General features: G+C 43.7%; 1 long non-coding RNA gene across 6 annotated transcripts in view; it reads left to right on the top strand.

Moving 5' to 3' along the window:
* The first annotated feature begins 467 nt into the window (after positions 1-467).
* LOC101866959 (uncharacterized) overlaps positions 468-18,963 on the top strand; it is a 137,424-nt gene continuing 118,928 nt past the window's right edge. For 4 of the 6 annotated variants that reach the window (XR_012422802.1, XR_012422800.1, XR_010581015.2 and 1 more), the window contains exons 1-3: positions 561-1,161; positions 1,279-1,381; positions 5,395-5,477. This is a non-coding gene — a long non-coding RNA (uncharacterized lncRNA). Of the gene's footprint in view, positions 1,162-1,278; positions 1,382-5,394; positions 5,478-15,642; positions 16,859-18,963 lie in introns of those variants that run through there. The other 2 variants (XR_012422803.1, XR_012422801.1) reach the window with 2 other exon arrangements.

The raw sequence follows: 18,963 nt of genomic DNA, 5'->3' as shown, positions 1-18,963 counted from the left end.
TGCTGTCTGACTTTTCAGGCTGGGCTGGAAAAGGTTGTGCAACTTCTGCCTGAGTTTCTTGGGACACTGTCATTGGGGGAAAACAGGCCCTATTTAGGAAATCCAATTGCCCGGAGAGTGGCATGCTGGAGAGGTGTTCCTGTTCAAGGCCATGCGCCACTGAGCTCCCGGCCAGTGGCCAACATCAACAGCCAGCCGTGGGAATGAACCTCATGAGCCACCGGGTCTCGCCCAGCCTTTAGATGACTGCGGTTCCAGCCCGTGTGCGACTGCAGCAGCTAAGTCACAGCTGCCTAATCAAACTCTCCCCAAATTTCTGACCTGCAAAATTACAAACACTGTAAAATTATTGTTTTAAGCTGCTAATTCAGGAGTAACTTGTCAATAGCAACCAAAACACGCCCCCTCTTGGGTTTCAGTTTTTTTTTCTGAACCATGAAGGATTACACTAGATCATTTTTAAAACCGTATTTTGAAAGTTTTAAATAGTAGATGAACTTTTTTCAGTTGTTTTTATTGTAGTAAAATATACATAAAATTTACCATCTTAAACTTTTTTTTTTTTTTTTTTTTTTTTTTTTTTTTTTTTTTTTGAGATGGAGTCTCGCTCTGTCGCCCAGGCTGGAGTGCAGTGGCGCAATCTCAGCTCACTGCAAGCTCCGCCTCCCGGGTTCACGCCGTTCTCCTGCCTCAGCCTCCCGAGTAGCTGGGACTACAGGCGCCCGCCCCTGCGCCCGGCTAATTTTTTCTATTTTTAGTAGAGACGGGGTTTCACCATGGTCTCGATCTCCTGACCTTGTGATCCGCCCACCTCGGCCTCCAAAGTGCTGGGATTACAGGCGTGAGCCACCACGCCCGGCCCATCTTAAACATTTTTAAGTGTACAGTTCAATGGTATTGAATATATTCACAATGTTGTGTAACCATCATCACCATCCATCTCCATAACTCATTTCATCCTGCAAAACTGAAACTCTGTACACATTAAATAATAACTCCCTCTTTCCCTTTCTCCTCCAGCCCCTGACATCCACCATTCTACTTTCTGCCTCTATGATTTAGACTACAGGTATCTCGCATAAGTGAAATCATACAATGTTTGCCTTTTGGGGCTGGTTTATTTCACTCAGCATGATGCTTTCATGGTTCATCCAGGTTGTAGTAAGTACCAGGATTTCCTTCCTTTTTAAGACTGGATAATATTTCATTGTATGATATACCACATTTTGCTTATCCATTCATTTGTTGATAGACACTTTTGTTTCTTCCGTGTTTTAGCTATTGTGCATTAATGCTGGTGTGAACAGGAGTGTACAATGGAAAGAACCTGCTTCCAATTATGTCAAATAGATACCCTGAAGTGGAATTGCTGGTTTGCATGGTAATTTTATTTTTAATTTTCTGAGAAACCACCACACTGTTTTTCACAGTGGCTGTCCCATTTTGCATTCCTGGTACCAGTGTATGAGGATTCCAGTTCTCCATACCCTCACCAACACTTGCTCTCTCTTTCTCTCTCTCTCTATATATATTTTTTACAATAGCCTTGATAATGGATATGAAGAGGTGTCCCATTGTTGCTTTGATTCACATTTCTCTAATGATTAGTGATGTTGGACATCTTTTCAAAGCATTTTTTTTTTAAAGGAGTTCAAATGCATGAAAGGATAACGGAAATTAAACAATTTTCTTCCCTATTCTTGAGTTCTTCTCACCACTGAGAGGTAACTAACAACATATGACTGATTCTTCCAGAAATGTTTGATGTGATTACAACATAATTATATCTTTATAAAATTACACATAGAATTATATCATAGTTAATTTTTATAATTTCCTTTTTTCACTTACTGATACAGATTGGAGATATTTCCATATCAGTATACATAGGTCTACTTCATTCTTAATGTCTGCATAATTCCATGGCATGGCTGGGTCAACATTTACTTCTCTAGTCACTGTTGACTTTTCAGTTGCTTCTAGGTTGTTTGGTTGGTATTTTTTGCTATTGTAATACTACATTGACTATTATTGTGCACTTGTTTATGCTTTTGTAGGTCAAATTCCTAGAAGTACAGTTTCTGGGTCAAAGGATATATGCATTTACAATTTTGATAATTATTGCCAAATTTGTCTTTTAAAGAGGTGGCACACATTTATACCTTCACAGTGAGGGAGCTAGTATCCTGCTACCTTTATTATCTTTCAGGTTTTGTCAATCTGCTGGAAGAAAATAGTGTTCTGTTTTCAAGTTTTCATTTCTTTGTGCAGTTGAGCATTTTTATATGCACTTTGATGATTTTTTATACAAAATTTCAATCATATGCAAAAGTAGAGAGACTATATCATGAACTCCCATAAGTAGATCACTCCAAATCAACAGTCATTACGGGTTTACCCCTTGTTTCAGGATTGATGATTTTTAATTTCTATTTTTCTTTGAATAGCTAATTTATATCCTTTGCCAATTCTGTAGGGCTGTTCATATTTTGTTTTTTTTAAAAATGGTTTGTAAGAGCTTTTCTTATAACAAATTAACTTTTTGCCATTATATGTTACAAATATTTTTCCTATTAAACTTGTGTTTTGGTATTAGTTTCTTTTGGTATACAATCAATTTTACTTTTTATATCAAATTTATCAATCTTTTAAAAAGATTTGTAGTTTTGTGTTTTCAATGATCTTCTCTATTCCAGGAATATAAAATAAAATAATAAAATACATCATCTGTATTTTCTTTCAGGATGTCATATTTTACATTAAAATCATTGATGTATTTGGATTTTATTTTTGGTATAAGGAGTGAGATAGGGATCTAATTTTACTTTTTACATATGGTTAGACTACTGCTATCCAATAGAAATACGATGTAAGCCACGCATATAATTTAAAATTTTCTATTAGCCGCATTAAAAAAGTAAAAAGAAACAGGCAGAAGTAATTATAAGATATATTATTTAACCCACTATATGCAAAACATCAGATCAACACGTTGGCTATATACAAATTATTAATGAGCTATTTTATGTTTTTTCATACCAACTCTTCAAAATAGAGTGTATATTTTGGACTGGTGGCATTTCAAGTGCACAGCAGCCACATATGGCCAGTGGTTACTGTACTAGACAGCACAGAATTAGACAATTCCCCCAAATAACGCTGATCAAGTCCTTTTTCTCCATTGATCTGAAATACCACCTCTATCATAGGCTAAATTATGTTTTATGTTTAGGCCTATTTCTGGTTTCTATTTTTTCCATTGAGCTGTCTCTCCCTTCCCACGCCAATAATGGACTATTTTAACTATGATGGTTTTAAACTCTTTTTAATTCCATGTGGAGCAGTTTCTTTCTCTTATTTTTGTTTAGGGTTTCTGTGGCTCTTCCAGTTTAGTCCTTTCTCTAGATAGGCATTAATATCTAACATTAGATATTATCTAATACTATAATATAGATACTGTACTATAGATACTATCTATACTATAGTCTATATACTAAACTATAGTATGATATATGATACAATAATATAGATATTAATATTAGTATCTATACTATCTACTATGCTAATTAGTATAAACTATTAGTAGGTACTATACTAGTGTTTATTAGTAACTATATTATGGTATCATATATCATACTATAGTATAGATAGTAAACCAACCAACCAACCAATGTAGAAGCAACTGAAATAATGTTAGGCATTAATATCCAAAAATATATTAGTTCGAACAGCAAACAAACTGTATTATGGGCATTGGTACGGGGATTGCAATGAATTCGGAGCCCAGGTGATTAATAAGGGTCCTTCCACTCTAAATCTCAGTGGCTGCACTTTGCTGCCGGCAGATGGAATGTGGGGGCTGGAAACAGTCCCATCCTGTGTGACTAGTGTGGTGGGCTCGTCTGTGCTGTGTGTGGCATGCGTGTCCCCACCAACCGCAAGACCTTCCGGCAGGTCCTTAATCCCCCATGCGTGGTGTGAGATGTGTGTTTAGAAATTATCCAGTGGTGATGGTTTAGAAAGTCCGACACTAAAACTGTTTTGCTGCTGGCTGGGAAGAGGAACTTGGGCTGCCTTCTGGAGGTAATTGTCTTGGAAGACAAAAAACTGAGGAGATGTGGGTAGGGAAGGAAAAAGGAGTGACAGGCTAAGATTGGAGGAGAAGGAGTGGAGAGGTGAGAAAAATCAGGGAGAAGGGAAGGAAAGGGGGAAGGTGAAGGATTGGAAGGAGAGGGAGGAAAGGAGGTGGGAAGAGAGGTAGAGGGTGGGGAGGTTTTCAGGACAGTAAGCTGGAAGAGATGGGGGCTGGGGGTACCCCGGGAAGGAAGAGAGAGCAGTAACTGGAGAGAAAAATGCTCAGTCTCCGGAGAGCACTGACAGGCAGGCTAGGGAGGTCTAGAGCGCCGACCCGTTCTCAGCACCAGCACCTCTTTTCAAGGCAGCCTCATGGCCATGATGGATCAGTTGACAGTAGGAACAAGGGCTCTAATCTACAGGAGGCTGCAGTGTCCCTAAGAGACAAGGTTAATGGTATGGGGCAGCGTGAGCACAGGCATGATTATCAGAATCCATTGTGCCTGGGGAGCTGGGCCAGGAGCTCAGGGCAAAGGCTGGCAATTCCCAGCTTTCAACAATGTCCACGGCTGGGGTATAGAGATTCTTTACCCTGAGACTTGACTGAACTGGGTGTGAGGGAAATAAGGATGAGGGATGGTGAAGTTGCATGAACACTGAGGAATAAGAGAGGAAGGACTCATCCAAGACGCTGGGTCCCTAGATGCCACTTGAGGCAAATGTCTTAGTGGTTGAAGGCACTGGGCTTCTTTCAGGAGGAGGGGAATGGCCTCACCCTCAAATAACCCTCTTGACTTTCAGAGTCACCTCTCTTGTTATGACTCTCACACCAAAGCGGGGAGTAAGGAAGGAGGGGCAGATTACCTGCCAGTGGCACCCAGGGAAGCTGAGGCCCAGAGGTACAATCCCACTTGTCCAGGGCCACCCAGGGGGCTGGTGGCAGGCCCTCTCCCATCATGGCTGAATGCCCTTGCCAGGTTTTTCTTGTCCCCGCTCTGTCTGGAGAAGCAGAAAAAAGGAATGTCAGGCGTTGACTCAAGAGCCACTGGATTTTCAAGGAGTCAGAGGGTCACAGTGAGTCGGAAACAAAAGGGGAAAAAAAACCCCACCTTCACAGCTGCCAGGATGCGCAGCCTGTCTCCCTAGACTGCTTGCTCCTCATCACAACAGCGACAAAATGCTATTTTCCTTTCAGTGGTGTGCACAGGTGCCAATCCAAATGAATATTATTCACACACTTCAGTCCAAACACTGTGAAGTCTTCAAAGGTTGATTAAACCTCTGACATTGTTGCTTTACTTCCCCTGCACTCCCCGCCAGGTGAAGACCTCCCTCCTGTGACCTCAGCCCTCCTCCTTCCCTCTGCTTCTCCACACCGCCTGCCTTCGCACACAGGAATCCAGGTATCCTAGGAGAGGGTATGTCCAGTCTCGTTGGGAGGGGAAAGGGGAATGGTGGGGAGCCTGGCTTGGACTTTGGTTTGCTGAGGACTCAGGGAACAGGGCACAGTGAAGTCACCTTGCGTGTGATGGGGGCCAGTGGCAGGGGCACTTAGGGGTGGGAAAAGTGAGGGATTTGACTTTGATTACCCAGCAAAAATCCATTTCCTGCTAGTAATGACTGGCTGGTGCATATTGGAAATCACAGCCTCCCTGCTCTACTCTCCCCGCATCATTAGTCCCCAGTGGAGCGATGTCTCATTGGAAATCACACCTGGTGAAATGAGGCATGATGTGAAACTCTATGGACCTGCCTTCCCTGGGTAGCCTAATGGTGGCAACTCGGAGGCACCCAACACCGGCCAGGGTCCCTTGATAAGCCAGGAGATTCAGTCATGCTGTGGCATTCTTCAACTTTCCTTCATCTTATCTGTCATCGAGGCAGGCTGTGTACAAAATCTTAAAGCAGTCTGTACCACCTGCAATGCTTTACATAGTGCCTGGTGTCCAGAAGCACCCCACAGTTAAGCTAGCACAGGAGAATGACAACTTCAAAGATCAAGGGGCCCAATGGTCATGGAGTCTAAGTAGTATTTGTTTTGTTTGGCCCAGCATCCATTTCCCTTTCTTTTGGTAACAGCATCCCAAGTTTCCTTGAAGAACTACCCCTTTTCCATTCCAGTCCAGAGGTTTGGGTGGGATTCTCTGCATCCTTCGCCCCACCCTCGGGGGTGGGCATGTGACCAAACACTGGCCATTCAGCATTTGACCCTAGGGACTGATGCAAGACTGCTATAGAAAGCCAAGTGCAATGCTGGGACTACTGATGAGAAAGAGGTGTGCTTTTCACCTGGAGCTGCTAAGGTGATTAGATGTAAGCCCAGGGTTACAGAGGACAATCTTGCCAGCACACAAAGTGACCACTTCAGTGGCTAATGTAAGACGAAAGAAAATGGGGACATATGTACAATCACATGATTTACAACAAATATTCCACCATCCTTCAGGAGAGGAAGAGTTGCACTTTTTAATTGATGGTGTGGGTTAATTGGATATTCATACAGAAAAAAATGAACCTTGATCTCTATCTGACATCATTCCCAAAAATTAATGCATGAAGGATCATAGCTCTAAATGTGAAAGCTAAAACAATTAAATTTATAGAAGAAAACAAGGGAGAACATATTCCTGACTTTGGAGTCATCTGAGTTTTCTTTAATAGGATATACATGAATATGTACACACACAACAGTAAACACAAAATAAATGTTAAGTTGGACTTTAGTCAATTAAGGGCTTCTTTTCATAAAACTATACCATTAAGAGAGAGAAGAAGCAAGCTACAGATTAGGACGAGATATTTTTAACTTATGTATCAGACAAAGGACTGTAATATATAGAATATATGAAGAACTCCTAGAAATCAGTAAGCAAAAGATATAAAGTCCAATTTAAAAATGCTAATGGGAGTATAAATAGTGATCACTGCTTCAGAAAACTCTTTGAAAGTTCCACAAAGGCTAAACATACATAGGCTCTGTTTTTCAGCAACTCTACTCCTAGGTACCCAACAGAAATGAGTGGTTTTCTTGACCCAAAGACATGCACATAGCAACTTTGCTCATAAGAGCCAAAACTGAAAACAGTCTATGTGTTTATGAACAATAATTTGTGGTGTGTGCATATAGTGGAATGGTACACAGCAATGAAAAGAACAAACATCAGAGGCACACATTTCACAATCATGATTTTGACTGAGCAAAGTCAGCCATATAAGAATACTACCTTATGATCCCATTTATATGAAACCAGGGACAGGAAAGACTAAACAATGGTGACAGGAGTTAGCATAGTGGCTACCCTTAAGCAGTTGTTGTCTATGGCGAGGCAAAGAGAAACCTTATGGGATGTTGGAAATTCTGTAGCTTGATCTGGGTAGTAATTTTTTGTGTAGAAATTCATTGACATGTACACTTAAGATCTGTACATTTTGCTGTGTGTAAGTTATGCTCCAATTTTAAAAAATGATAGTGAAGAGAGGGAAGGTGATTGATCTTGAGAATATATCATCTGAGCACCTGGATCCAGCCATACCTGAAGACAAACACCCCTGGACCCTTTAAGAGATCCCTTAATAGCCAATTAGTTCTCATCTCTTTTTTTGTATGAGTCAGCTTGTGCTGAGTTTCTCTCACTTGCTGGTAAAGTTGTCCTCAAAACTACCATCTCGCTGCTTCTAGGCTAGAGCTTTCCTCCTTCAGCAGTCAGTTCCCTTGTGGAGTCTCAGATACCTTTGATCATAGTCTCTGGTCCTCATTTGATTGATGTTTGTGTTATGACTGCCATGGGGACAGGGATTGTTTCTGTCTTTCTCACCACCATATCTCTAGTGTCAAGGCCACCAGGAGGATATGTAGAGTCCTGGGCACATTTTTTTTTCCCCCTGTGGGACCTCTGTCTATATAAGCAATTTGAGTGAGGAAGCCAGAACCATCCTAGTGGCAATATTTCATGGAACCCCATGGAAGAAATACTGTCAGTCAGAGGGAGCAATGTACTCACCAGTCCAGTCTCCTAGAATTGCCTCAGAGCATCTGGTCAACCGTGTGTGTGTGTGTGTGTGTGGAGGGTGATGGCTGGGGGGCGGGGAGAGGAGTGGGGTTGGGTGTGTGTGGCGGGGAGAGGTAGGAAGAAACAGGAACAGGGCTCACATAGGGCTCAGGAGTCCCTACCTGGTCAGCACTGGCAGCATCAATAGGTACCAGGCACCAGAGAAGGGCCTGGAAAATTACCAGGAATGTGCTTCGAAGCATGAAGCCCTGAGGTGAGGGTCACTTTCACCCAAGTCTAAGGCTCAGACCGCCTGGAGCTGTGTAGTGTTTGGCACCTCAGAAGTACTCAATTCATGCCTGTTTGGAGGAATGAGTAAATGAAAGGTTTCACCAGGATTATATAACACATGGTAAGTGGTCAATGATGTAGGGTAGTTGTATTACTATGCCTGAGAGGCAGGAACCCTCCTTGCTCCCATGCCCCCCAGAGCAAAAGAGTTGGGCAACAGGGTCTTGTGACTCTGGCTTGAGTGCGTCAGCATCTCACAGGGTCAGGTTTGGGAATAGTCCCCATTGTGGCCCTGTCATAGAGGACAGGTTCCCAAGGAGGAACAAAGGGGCCTGAAAATCAGGCCAGGGAGAAAAAGAACATTTGGGGATTATTTAGCGCTTATTAATTGGTCACCTCGTTAGCAGCCCATCTGCAGTCTGACTCCAGCAAGTGAGTGGGTGAAAGGGAGGGGCCGCCTTGACCAAGACTGGCTTCACAGATTCAATAATAAGGACAGAGCAATTACCGGAACTTCTAGAGCCAATTCCCGTTAGGAGCATGCCAGGCCGGGCTTTGTCCTACGGAGAAGAGGAAAAGGTCAGTGTGCTCTGTAGGAGAAGAAAAAAAGAGCCCTTCACAGGGAAAGAGCCTGCCCGAGGGAGGGAGACAAAGAAAAGGAGGGCTCTGTGGAGGTGAAAAACTAAAGAAAGAATGACATTTGGAAGTTTCTCAGAATGAGGAGAGGAGAATAATGAAATAAAAATTACAAGGGAGAAGGCACCAGTGAACAAACCAGGAGAGACCAAGGGAAAGGGCGCTGGAGGATCACTACTGCCCTGGAAAACAGCTGGCAGAGGCAGCCTGGCAGGGGCTTGTAACCAAGCTAATCACAACCTGCTTGGCCTCAGTTTCTCCATCTATAAATCGAGGGGCCATGTAGACTGGGTACCCACTGGACCTCTGGTCCTGTCCTGTTCTGGTGTGTAGAGGAGAGGAAGGTGAGGCTTAAAGGCACTACTAGGAATGCTAATTTGCTCCAGCCCATTTGACATGGTCTGGGGCATAAATAGTGCTGCTTCCCAAATGTTCCCCCATGTGTCCCAGCCCCCTCATACTAAGGTGGAGCCATGGAACTAGGTCTTGTCCATGAGCAGCTCATGTCATTTCTAGGCTGAAGCATACAAGAGCCAACAAATGGCCCTCCAGCTGTCTTCTCTTGGCCATAGTAAATTCCAAAGCCTGGATCCCTGAGTGACCAAGTGGAGCAGAGGCCTCTGCTGACCTATACGGACATGTATCATTAATGGAAATAGGCCTTTGCTGTTTGTAAGACACTGAGATTTGGGCTTGTTCTGAAGAGAAACAGGTGAGGGTCATGAACCACCCTATTTGCAGAGGACAAGTGGCTGAAGTGTGGACTTGACGAGTGGAGGTCAAAGGCTGGACAATGTGTCTGAAACAAGCATGGTCTCCCCAGAGCCTGGCTGTCTATGCAGTTACTGGGAGTCCCTCTGCTTCCCTGACATCTACCTATAGTTGTTGGACAAATCCCCATTCACTGAGATGAAAGGATGTCTCTCTCCTTGATTGACTGGAAACTGAGGAACTGAAAGAGACACAGCCATCTTTGTGAGATCTGCTTGTGGATCAGCCCTCTGGGCCTGAGCCCATGGGATGGGGGAAGAGAGGAGTCTTTCCAAATCCAGGCATAAGTCACATCTAAGGATCTTTCTTTCATAGTGTGTGGTCTGCTTGATCAGAGCTAGACCTAAAGGGGATACATGGAAATCATAAAACCAGCATTCTCCCTTCCTCAGTGCTTCAGAATGTCATGGGCGGGGGGGTCCTTGATTGGTTGCAATGATTTTCTCTGCACATCTTGGCCACCCCACGAAGCCAAAGTGCAAGATTAGGCTTCCATGTACTCACCCTCCCCTTCCCTGGGAAGAAGCAAGACATCAACAACAGTAAACTCAGGGCCTGTGCAGACAGGCATTGGCTTTAGTCTTTGTGGGGAGGAAGTTTCTCCTACCTCCCCTCTAACTTTGTTTCACAAGCCATTTGTCATTGCTTCCCAGGGCACTAGGAATGGAAGTGAGTGGGTGTGGGGGATGGGAGGGCATTTCTGCAGGACAACAGGAGCGGTGAGTGCAGCGTGGAGCCCAGCACACTCTCTTCTTCACCCTAGCTTTCCTGCTGGCATTGCCATATCCCTCCGTCTGTTTCTTTCCGAACCAACTGTGTCTTTCCCTGGGCTCTGAGCATGGATCCAGGATCCTCTGCTTCTTTTTTGCCTCACTCCCCTCCACCCTCATCACCCACAGCAGTGGGTATTCATTATTTAAACAACCCATGCCTCTGAAGTCTTATTTATCCAACATCTTTCCACAGCATATGTCAAAATTTACGGTAAGAGCATTCATCCCATAATAAACATTTGGCTTTGCTGGTCTACCAGCGGCAGGGCTAATTAGGGAGAGGGATTCCCTTGTTATCTGAAGGGAGGTCAGATACAGCAATTACCATTGTTGCACAGCTTTAATTGTGACTTGGAGGCTAGGCCCTTTGGTGCCAGGTGGGGTGGAGAAATTGGCAGGGAGGAAAGGGGAGCCTTCCCCAGCAAGCTCTGGGAAGCCACAGCTATGCTATGAAAGGCAGCTCAGCTAGTTGGTTTCCTGGACTCCTAAGTCTCTGTATGCAATCTGAGCTCCCTGCAGGCTTTTCATCTTCCAAGCAGGGCCCGATCATGGAATATTCTCCCACCGACCTCTGTCTCCCCAGCCATCTCTGTGAGCATTCAAGAGGACGCTTCCACTTGAAAATCCTGTCATTATCTCAAACTCAAAATATCCAAACTAAATGGACACATCCAGGAATCAGAACCGTAGAATTTGAGAAGAAGCTTAAAGATCATTGGGTTCATCGTTCACCCCTTCTTCTGGATGTCTCTAGGTCAGGCAGTTGTTCAGCTTTGGTGGGTCACTCTCTGGACCCCTTTCCCTGGGGAGGAAAGAGATAAGTGCTCTGGTTTGGGCTGGGATTCTCTAGGAGCAAGGGCTGGCCATGGGCCTGGCTAGGCTGATTGCTGGATACTAGGTGTGCCATCCCACAATGCAATGCAAATTTAAAGGCAGAGAGGTCCAAGAGGCAGGTACAAGGAAATAGGCAGAGAGCCAGGCTCAGCTCTGAAGCAGAAGGGGATAAGATGGAACAGGCAAGAGCAATGGGGGTCAAGAAGACTGCCATTCAGGGGTCCCCAAAACCACTCTTAGCTTTAATAATTCACCAGAAGTACTCATGGAATTCAGCAAAACTGTTAGACTCACAGCTACAGTTTATTAGCAAAAGGTTACAGGTGAAAATCAGCAATGGAAAAAGGTGCAGAGGCATAGTCCAGTAGAACTCCAGGTGTGGACTTCCCTTATCCTCTCCCAGTGGAGTCAGCAGACAGCTCCTAATTCCCTCACAAATGATGTTGGCAACACACACAAAGCGTTGCCAACCAGGGAAGCTCAACTGAGCCTTGGTGTCCAGTTTTTATCAAGGGTTGCTCATGTAGGCATGGAGCTCCTGCATGACTTACCTCAGTCTCCTGCCCCTCCAGAAGTCAATCTGAGACTGAGACCAAGGACCTCAGGTAAAAACGAAGGTGCTCTTACTGGGCAGATATTCCAAGGGCTGAGAGGCTAATTCTCAGGAGCTGGGCAAGGGCCGAACTTCTCTGTGCGAGGTGAATCCCTACACTCCCTGGGAAGCTATCAGAGGGAGGAGGCAAGGCCATGTTGGAAGAGTGGGCTCCAAGTGGCACAGAGGTCTAGGCCTGCCCCAGAAGCAACCCCCTGCCTCTCCACCCCAATTGTCTTGGGGATGGGTCAAAGAGACACCAGCATCAAGTACAGAGGAGTGCTTCTCCACCTGGGAATGGGCTGGTCTCTGAAGAGGAAGTCTGAGGGAGGAGGCTGTTTACAATGTGAGAGCAACACAACACCAGGGTGAGGAGTGAGAGGATGAGGAGCATGAGGCCATCAGATACACACTCCCAGGGTCTGAACTTTGTTGTTGAGGGGCAGCAATTATGGTGAGGGGCAGCAATTACGGTGAGGTGGGGTTTAAAGCTTGTCTTTTGCACTTACCAGCTTTGTCACTTGGGGCATGTTACACAGCCTCCTGGAGACTCATTTTTCCACCTGTAAAATGGGGATGGTAACAGTTCCTGTGTAACCAGGCTGCAGTGAGGGTTGCATAAGGTGAACATGAGATAAATGGTAGCTTTCTTTATCCTCACCATTAATACCTTTCCATGAGGCCAAGTGCTTCTTGAGATATTCTTGGCCTCTGTAGAGTTCTTTCTCATATCGAGATGAAAACTGCTTTTATACAACTTTCTGTTACACTGTTCTGGCCCTCCTTCCTGATCTTCCATTTCTGTCAGTGGTATCACCATTTTTGTTCTCCGGGACCACCAGTTCTTTATTCTTTCATTTATTCCTTCACTCATTCATTCAATACATGTTTATTGATATTTTTGTCTATTGATATTGATACCGTGCTTAACGCTGGGTATAGAAGAGAAAATAAGATATTCCTAACTCCCAAAGGACTCATGGTTAAATGAGATAGCAAATAACTGCATAAAATAAGCCGTTAAAATGTTCTGGTTGGCAAGTGCATTGAGTACTTGGGGCATAAAGGAGGCAGTGATCTGTTTTATCTGCTCCTTCCCCTCCCTAAGGCACCTTCACACTTGTCTTTATTCCCCCCATGAGATAACTTCCAAATTTTCTCTTTCTTTTTTATTCTTGTTGCTATGGGTTCAAGAATTGTAAATGAATTGATTCTCAGGTTGGAACTCACAATAACTGCTAGTGATATCCTAGAGGATTCCAACGCTGCGTTTTGGCCAGTGAGACCAGATAAGACAGTCTATCAGAAAAGAATTAGAAAGCTGTGATCATGGAGAATACATTCTGGTGTCCTATAGCATTGTAGAATGACTAGAGTTAACAATAATACATAGTTCCAGATAGCTAAAAGGAGGATATTAAGTGATCCCAACACAAATAAATGCTAAATGTCTGAGATGATGATATGCTAATTACCCTGATCTGATCACTATACATCATGTGTATTGAAACATTGCTGTGTACCCCATGAATATGTACAATTATTATTTGTCCATTAAAAAATAAAATTAAAGAAAAAAAGCTGTAATCATGATACAATTCAGCCTTCTGCCATTTGTGCACACCCAAGGCTCAGATTAGGCAGACACCCCGGCTACATACAAGCCCCTTAAAGTGCTACCCACTTGCATGCCCCCACTCCCTGTTAAGCACCACACCTACTTCGTGACTCACCACCTCATCTCAAGCACACCCCATGACTCACAGTGGTCTCTCCCTTCCTGGAATAATGCCCACAGCAGGACTCGCTGCCTCACGTCTGCTGTGTTGTCTTCATTTTGGATAATATTTTCGTTGGGTGGGACTTACCCATTTTATATCATTGGTGTCTCTTTCACCCATTCCCACCCCCAGGCCTAGTGTAGGTCTGGGCTCCTGATGGGTGCTGACTGATTGATAGATAGCCATTCCAGGTGATTGTGAAGGCCTCTGCCTCCACCACACCTTCCATGTTGGAAATGCCTTGGCTACGTTGCCTCCAGATAAGGCACTTGCCTTAGTATCTCTGAAGGGACAATATGATGATTAGAAGAAAATGCCTATTCTCCATCTCTCCGTTGCTTGCACTCAGTCCTTTGTTGCTGCAACGTCTCTCTGCTACTTCCCTCCACATAACCTGAGAAAAAATGTCCAAGTGGATCTGGGAGCACTCCTAGCCTGCATGGTGCTCACTCTGTCAAGGCTGCCTTCATAGAGATGACAGCTCAGAAAAGAGTGGGGAGGGAAGTTTGGGGGCTCCTGCAGGGAGATGGGAACTCCATGGAGAAGCCAATATTCCACATATGTGACCTTCCATAATGCAAACATAGGAGGATGGGAAGGTTTCCTGGGACAGGACAGTGCAGCCCATGGGGAGCTGATCCTGGTGAGAGGAACTGTGGCTCTCCACTCCTTATGAAAGCGGGAAGGGATGAAGATGACTGGGAGGGCCTAACTATTAAAATCTGGAACTAAGGTGCTCAGAACAGCGACAAAGTGAATCCAAAGTTTTGGAAGCTATCCTTCAGCAAATGTTTACTAAGCAGGGTTCAAGGAGGCATAAGAGAACTGCTGTTAAAAATCATCCATGCACCCATCCATCATTCATTTCTCCAGTAACATGTTCTGAACAGCTACCATGAGCCAAGAAAGGTGTTAGGCACCAGCACCACGAAGAGAAATACCATAGAGTCCTTGTTGAGGAGGCTGAGAGTCCATCAGGGATTCTGAAGCACAGGAGACAGGCAGGGAAGGAAGGAATGAACTTGGAGAGATTAACTGGAAGCAGGCAACCAAGCGCTTGGAATAGTAAGCTGGAGAATGTGGTCTTAGTTGCAGCTGGGGAGGCCCTGAGGCATTTAAGCGAGGGAAGGAAGGGTATGTTTAGAAAGGCTGTAGTGGCAACAGCATGGTGGATTGCTTGCAAGGGAGCAAGCTGAAGTCAGGAAAGTCAACAAGAAGAGAGGAGGAATCTAAAAGACTTTTGCAGTTAGAATTTATTTGAGGAATATATACAAAGCTGTCCACAAGAAACTGTGAGCACTGAAGGAAACCACTCGGTTTCAGCATGGTATGGAAGCAAGACAAACTAGCAAAGAAGAATTGTGATCCCAAATGCCAGATGGAAGGAGGAAAAAATGCACTCACCTACTGTGAAAATTCACTTACATTGAGACACAGGAGAGAAAAGTGATACTAACACCAGCTTTGAGGTCAGATAGAAAATAACTTGACACTAGTTGTGCAGATTTGACACACCACTTGACCTCTCTAAGACTCAGTTTCTTTGTCTTTAAAATGGGTTCAAACTGTTTTGAGGATGAAATGAAGTCGTGTGTGTAACACTTAGCATAATGCCTAGAGTGAAGCAAGTTCTCAATAAAAGTCAATTGTATTTATTGTTAGGAATTAGTTGACAACAACATTTATTGTCATGGAGTGTCCTTTTTCTCAGAAGGCTGGAGAAGGAAAAGGGGAGTAGAGGGCCCTGTAAACAGCCTGGCTAATTGTGGGTTAGCCTGCTTAGCAGTCATAAGACGGTATTCATATTTTGGAGCTGAGCACCGCTAAATAGGGAAGCAACTCCTGAAGAACTAAGACACAACTGTGGGGTCTGACCTGGGTGCCTTTGTTTTGTGTTGCAGATTTTTCTGTCTCGACTTCTCTGACAGGAGATTGCAGTGTCTCCTGGCACACCAGGGGGAATGTGGCAGAACAGGAGGGGTGAACTTCAGTACTGTAACCAGGCTGGTACTCTAACACCAGCTTTGCACCTTGGTGGCAGCATGAGCACTTTAGTTAGAGTCCCAAGTTAGACTCTAGTTAGATGTCTCAGCCATCCCCCCCTCTCTGTCACATGGTGGCTGTCTTTATTGAGGAGTGAAGGGAAATTCTCCTAAGAAATATAAAGCTCTTCTGGGGTCACCTTCTAAAAACCATCCAGAAGTGGGTGAGCCTATTCTTGGGACTTCTTTCTTCACTCAGTTGGCTCCTGCTCCTTCAAGAACTTTTGGGGACAGGATGAAAGAACTCAAGGCTCCGGGCTTACCCACCACAACTTTGTAACCTCGCCTTTGCCATAATGGTCTCCTTATGCCTCCACTATGAAATGACCAGGACTCTTATGTTTTTTTCTCCTCTCATTCCTCCTTTTTTCTCTTCAGTATAATCTCTCTTTATTGAGAACTTACAGTATGCTAGGAACTATGCTATATACCCATACTACATCTCATTTAATTCTTACATATCCCTGTGAAAGAGGTAGTCATATGAATACCATTTTATATGTGAGAAAACCAAGGCATAGAATAGTTAAATAAATTGTCCAGGATCTTCTAGTTAAAAACTGGCAGAGTCAAGATTCAGTCTCAGGTCTTTTTGATGCCCAAACATATATACTTTACCTTTAAAAGTGTGGCTCATGGATGCCTGGAGTTTCCTAGGTCCTTTACAGGGTTCTGTGAGATCAAAACCATTTTCATGATGCTATTTGCCTTTTTCACTGTGTTGACATTTACACTGAAGGCACAGCATCAACGATGGGTAAAACTGTAGGCTGCTTAGCCCAAATCAAGGCCGTAGCACCAAACTGTAATACTAAACATTATATTTTTTACTAGAACGCACTTGCAGAATAAAAAAAATCACTTTTACTCAAGAATGTCCTGATGTGGCAGGAAATATTAAGTTTCTTAAATGTTGACCTTTGAGTACATGCCTATTTAATATTCTGTGTAATAAAATGGGAAGTATGCAAAAACAATTTGTGCTCAATATGTTCGTCTTGAGGAAAAGTACATGTGCATTTGAGTTGCAAGCTGAACTAGCCACTTTCTTAATAAAATACCCGTTTACTTGAAAGAATGAGTGACAATTTATGACTAACCAGACTTCAGTATTTGGAAAATATTTTCTTACAGATGAACAAAGTGAGACTGTCATTTCAAGGAAAATGACTGACAGTATTTGTTGCCATAGATAAGACTGAAGTTTTTAAGCATATTAGAATTTGTGAAAATTTGTATTCATATTGTATCAGTCACGGTCTAGTCAGGAGAGAAAAACCACCTTGCATTTAAATAGGGAAAGTTTAACATAAAGAATGAACTATTTGTAAGAACAAAAGAGAATTCTAAAGAATACCCTAAGACTAAGGGAGAGTTCCAATAAAGGAAGAAATTTGGGTAAGGGCTGGGAATTAGACTTCATTGGAGTTGGTATCATGGTAGCCCCCTGCATGACGGGAAGCTACTCTGGGCCAAAGCCCATCCACAGTGAGTAGGCCAGGCCTGGCAAACGGGAAACTGCTTGTGATGGTCAATGGAATTTGCTGGAAGCTGTCATGGAGGCTGGTGAACATGCTGGGAAGCCCAGCTGTGGCACACACAGCGTTTACCAAGAAGCCCTTCTGTGGTCCTAAAAGGCTGCCCCCAGGGAGGAGCTGCAATGGTGGGTGAACTTTCCATAAAGCCACTCTCCATGGTGCCAAGGAAAGCTGGTAATGGGGAGATGCCAACTCCAATGAACATGACATTACTTAGTATCCCATGCACTGCTGGGTACCATGCACCAAGGAGCAAGCTGAGAAGATCACTGGAAGCAGGAAGAAAAGCCCTTTCCTCCTCCAGTGTTCTTCCAGTGCTGTCTACTGACAAAAGTTCCAACTGGCCAGTAAGAAACATTCCAGTATTACAAGCAGGAATGAAGGTAGCCTTGGAGCTGAGCAGCAATAATTTGATGGCTGGCATAGTCCACCCTTTTGTTTACACAACTTCTGCACACACTTGAACTTCTGTTTGACACTGAAACAACTGTCTTTCTACCTAATGAGTTATAGCTATCCTTTGAACTAGTGAAATGCTCATCCTTTTCCTAAACAGATGTATAGTCTCAAGAGTTATTGTATCCATTGCTGGGTATATTAACATCTCCTTAAATTTAGCCATGGTACTACTAAATAACACCTAAACAGAACATTATAAAGTTTAATCTTCAACAACTTGTGTGTAAAATGATGATGAGGGGCCTGGCAGCCTGGCACCTCTTCCAAGGTGGTTTCCCTTGGTTTCCCAGAGGAAGGCTTCCCAGGGAGCTCTCCTACACGGTGTAGCATTTCTTTATGGGCAGTCTTACAGGAGGCACCTTCCTGGGGAGTTCCACAGGTTCCCTAGCTGGCTTACCAGTTAGCTCAACGACATTTCTGAAGAAGGCTTCCCTGTAAGTTTCATTAGGTGCCCTGGCAGGGGTTTCCCGTTTTCCAGTTCCTGTTTCCCAGCCTCAGCTCATTGACTATGGTCCAGCTTGGATCCAGGCAACCCAGAGAACTTCTCTGCCTTCCTGCAGGCTGTAATCGCACCTTCTCCAACGAGGTCTGAATCCCAGTGGCCCTTGCACTGGTAACTTCCAAATAGTTAAAGACTTTTCTGACGCAATCTGAGGTGATATGGACAAATGTGGATTTCCAATATTGCATCGTGAAATGTATCAACATTTGCAAGATCTGCATAACTCAGTGAACCAATATTTCCAGATGATCAATCCATGCTGCAAAATTCCATTTCAAGTGTAAGATAGATCAATGGATTTTAATGTAACATTATACGAAAAGGGTTCTCATTCCAAGCTGTAACCTTTAAGAAAGCACCATTTTTTGAGTTTTGATGTAATTTCCATAAATATCCACAATTATCGAAAAGATTATTAAGCTATTCCTCCCCTTTCCAAATACATATCTGTGTTAGGCTGTATTTTTTTCATATGCTTCAACAAAACAGCCTATCACAACAGGGTGTGTTCAGAAGCAGGTACGCGAATCCAGCTGGTTTCTATTAAGGCTGCCAATAAAGAGATTTGTGAATGTAAAACAAGGCCACTGTTCTCACCAATTTTGTTTTGGAAAATTAAAAAACTCTTGTATATATTCACGTATAATAGATATGTTATTTTTAAATGAATTAATAAATATT

This window comes from Macaca fascicularis, chromosome 14, assembly GCF_037993035.2.
Source record: "Macaca fascicularis isolate 582-1 chromosome 14, T2T-MFA8v1.1".
NCBI lineage: Eukaryota > Metazoa > Chordata > Mammalia > Primates > Cercopithecidae > Macaca > Macaca fascicularis.
Note: the sequence above shows the minus strand (reverse complement) of the source record. Positions and strands in the feature narration are given on the sequence as shown.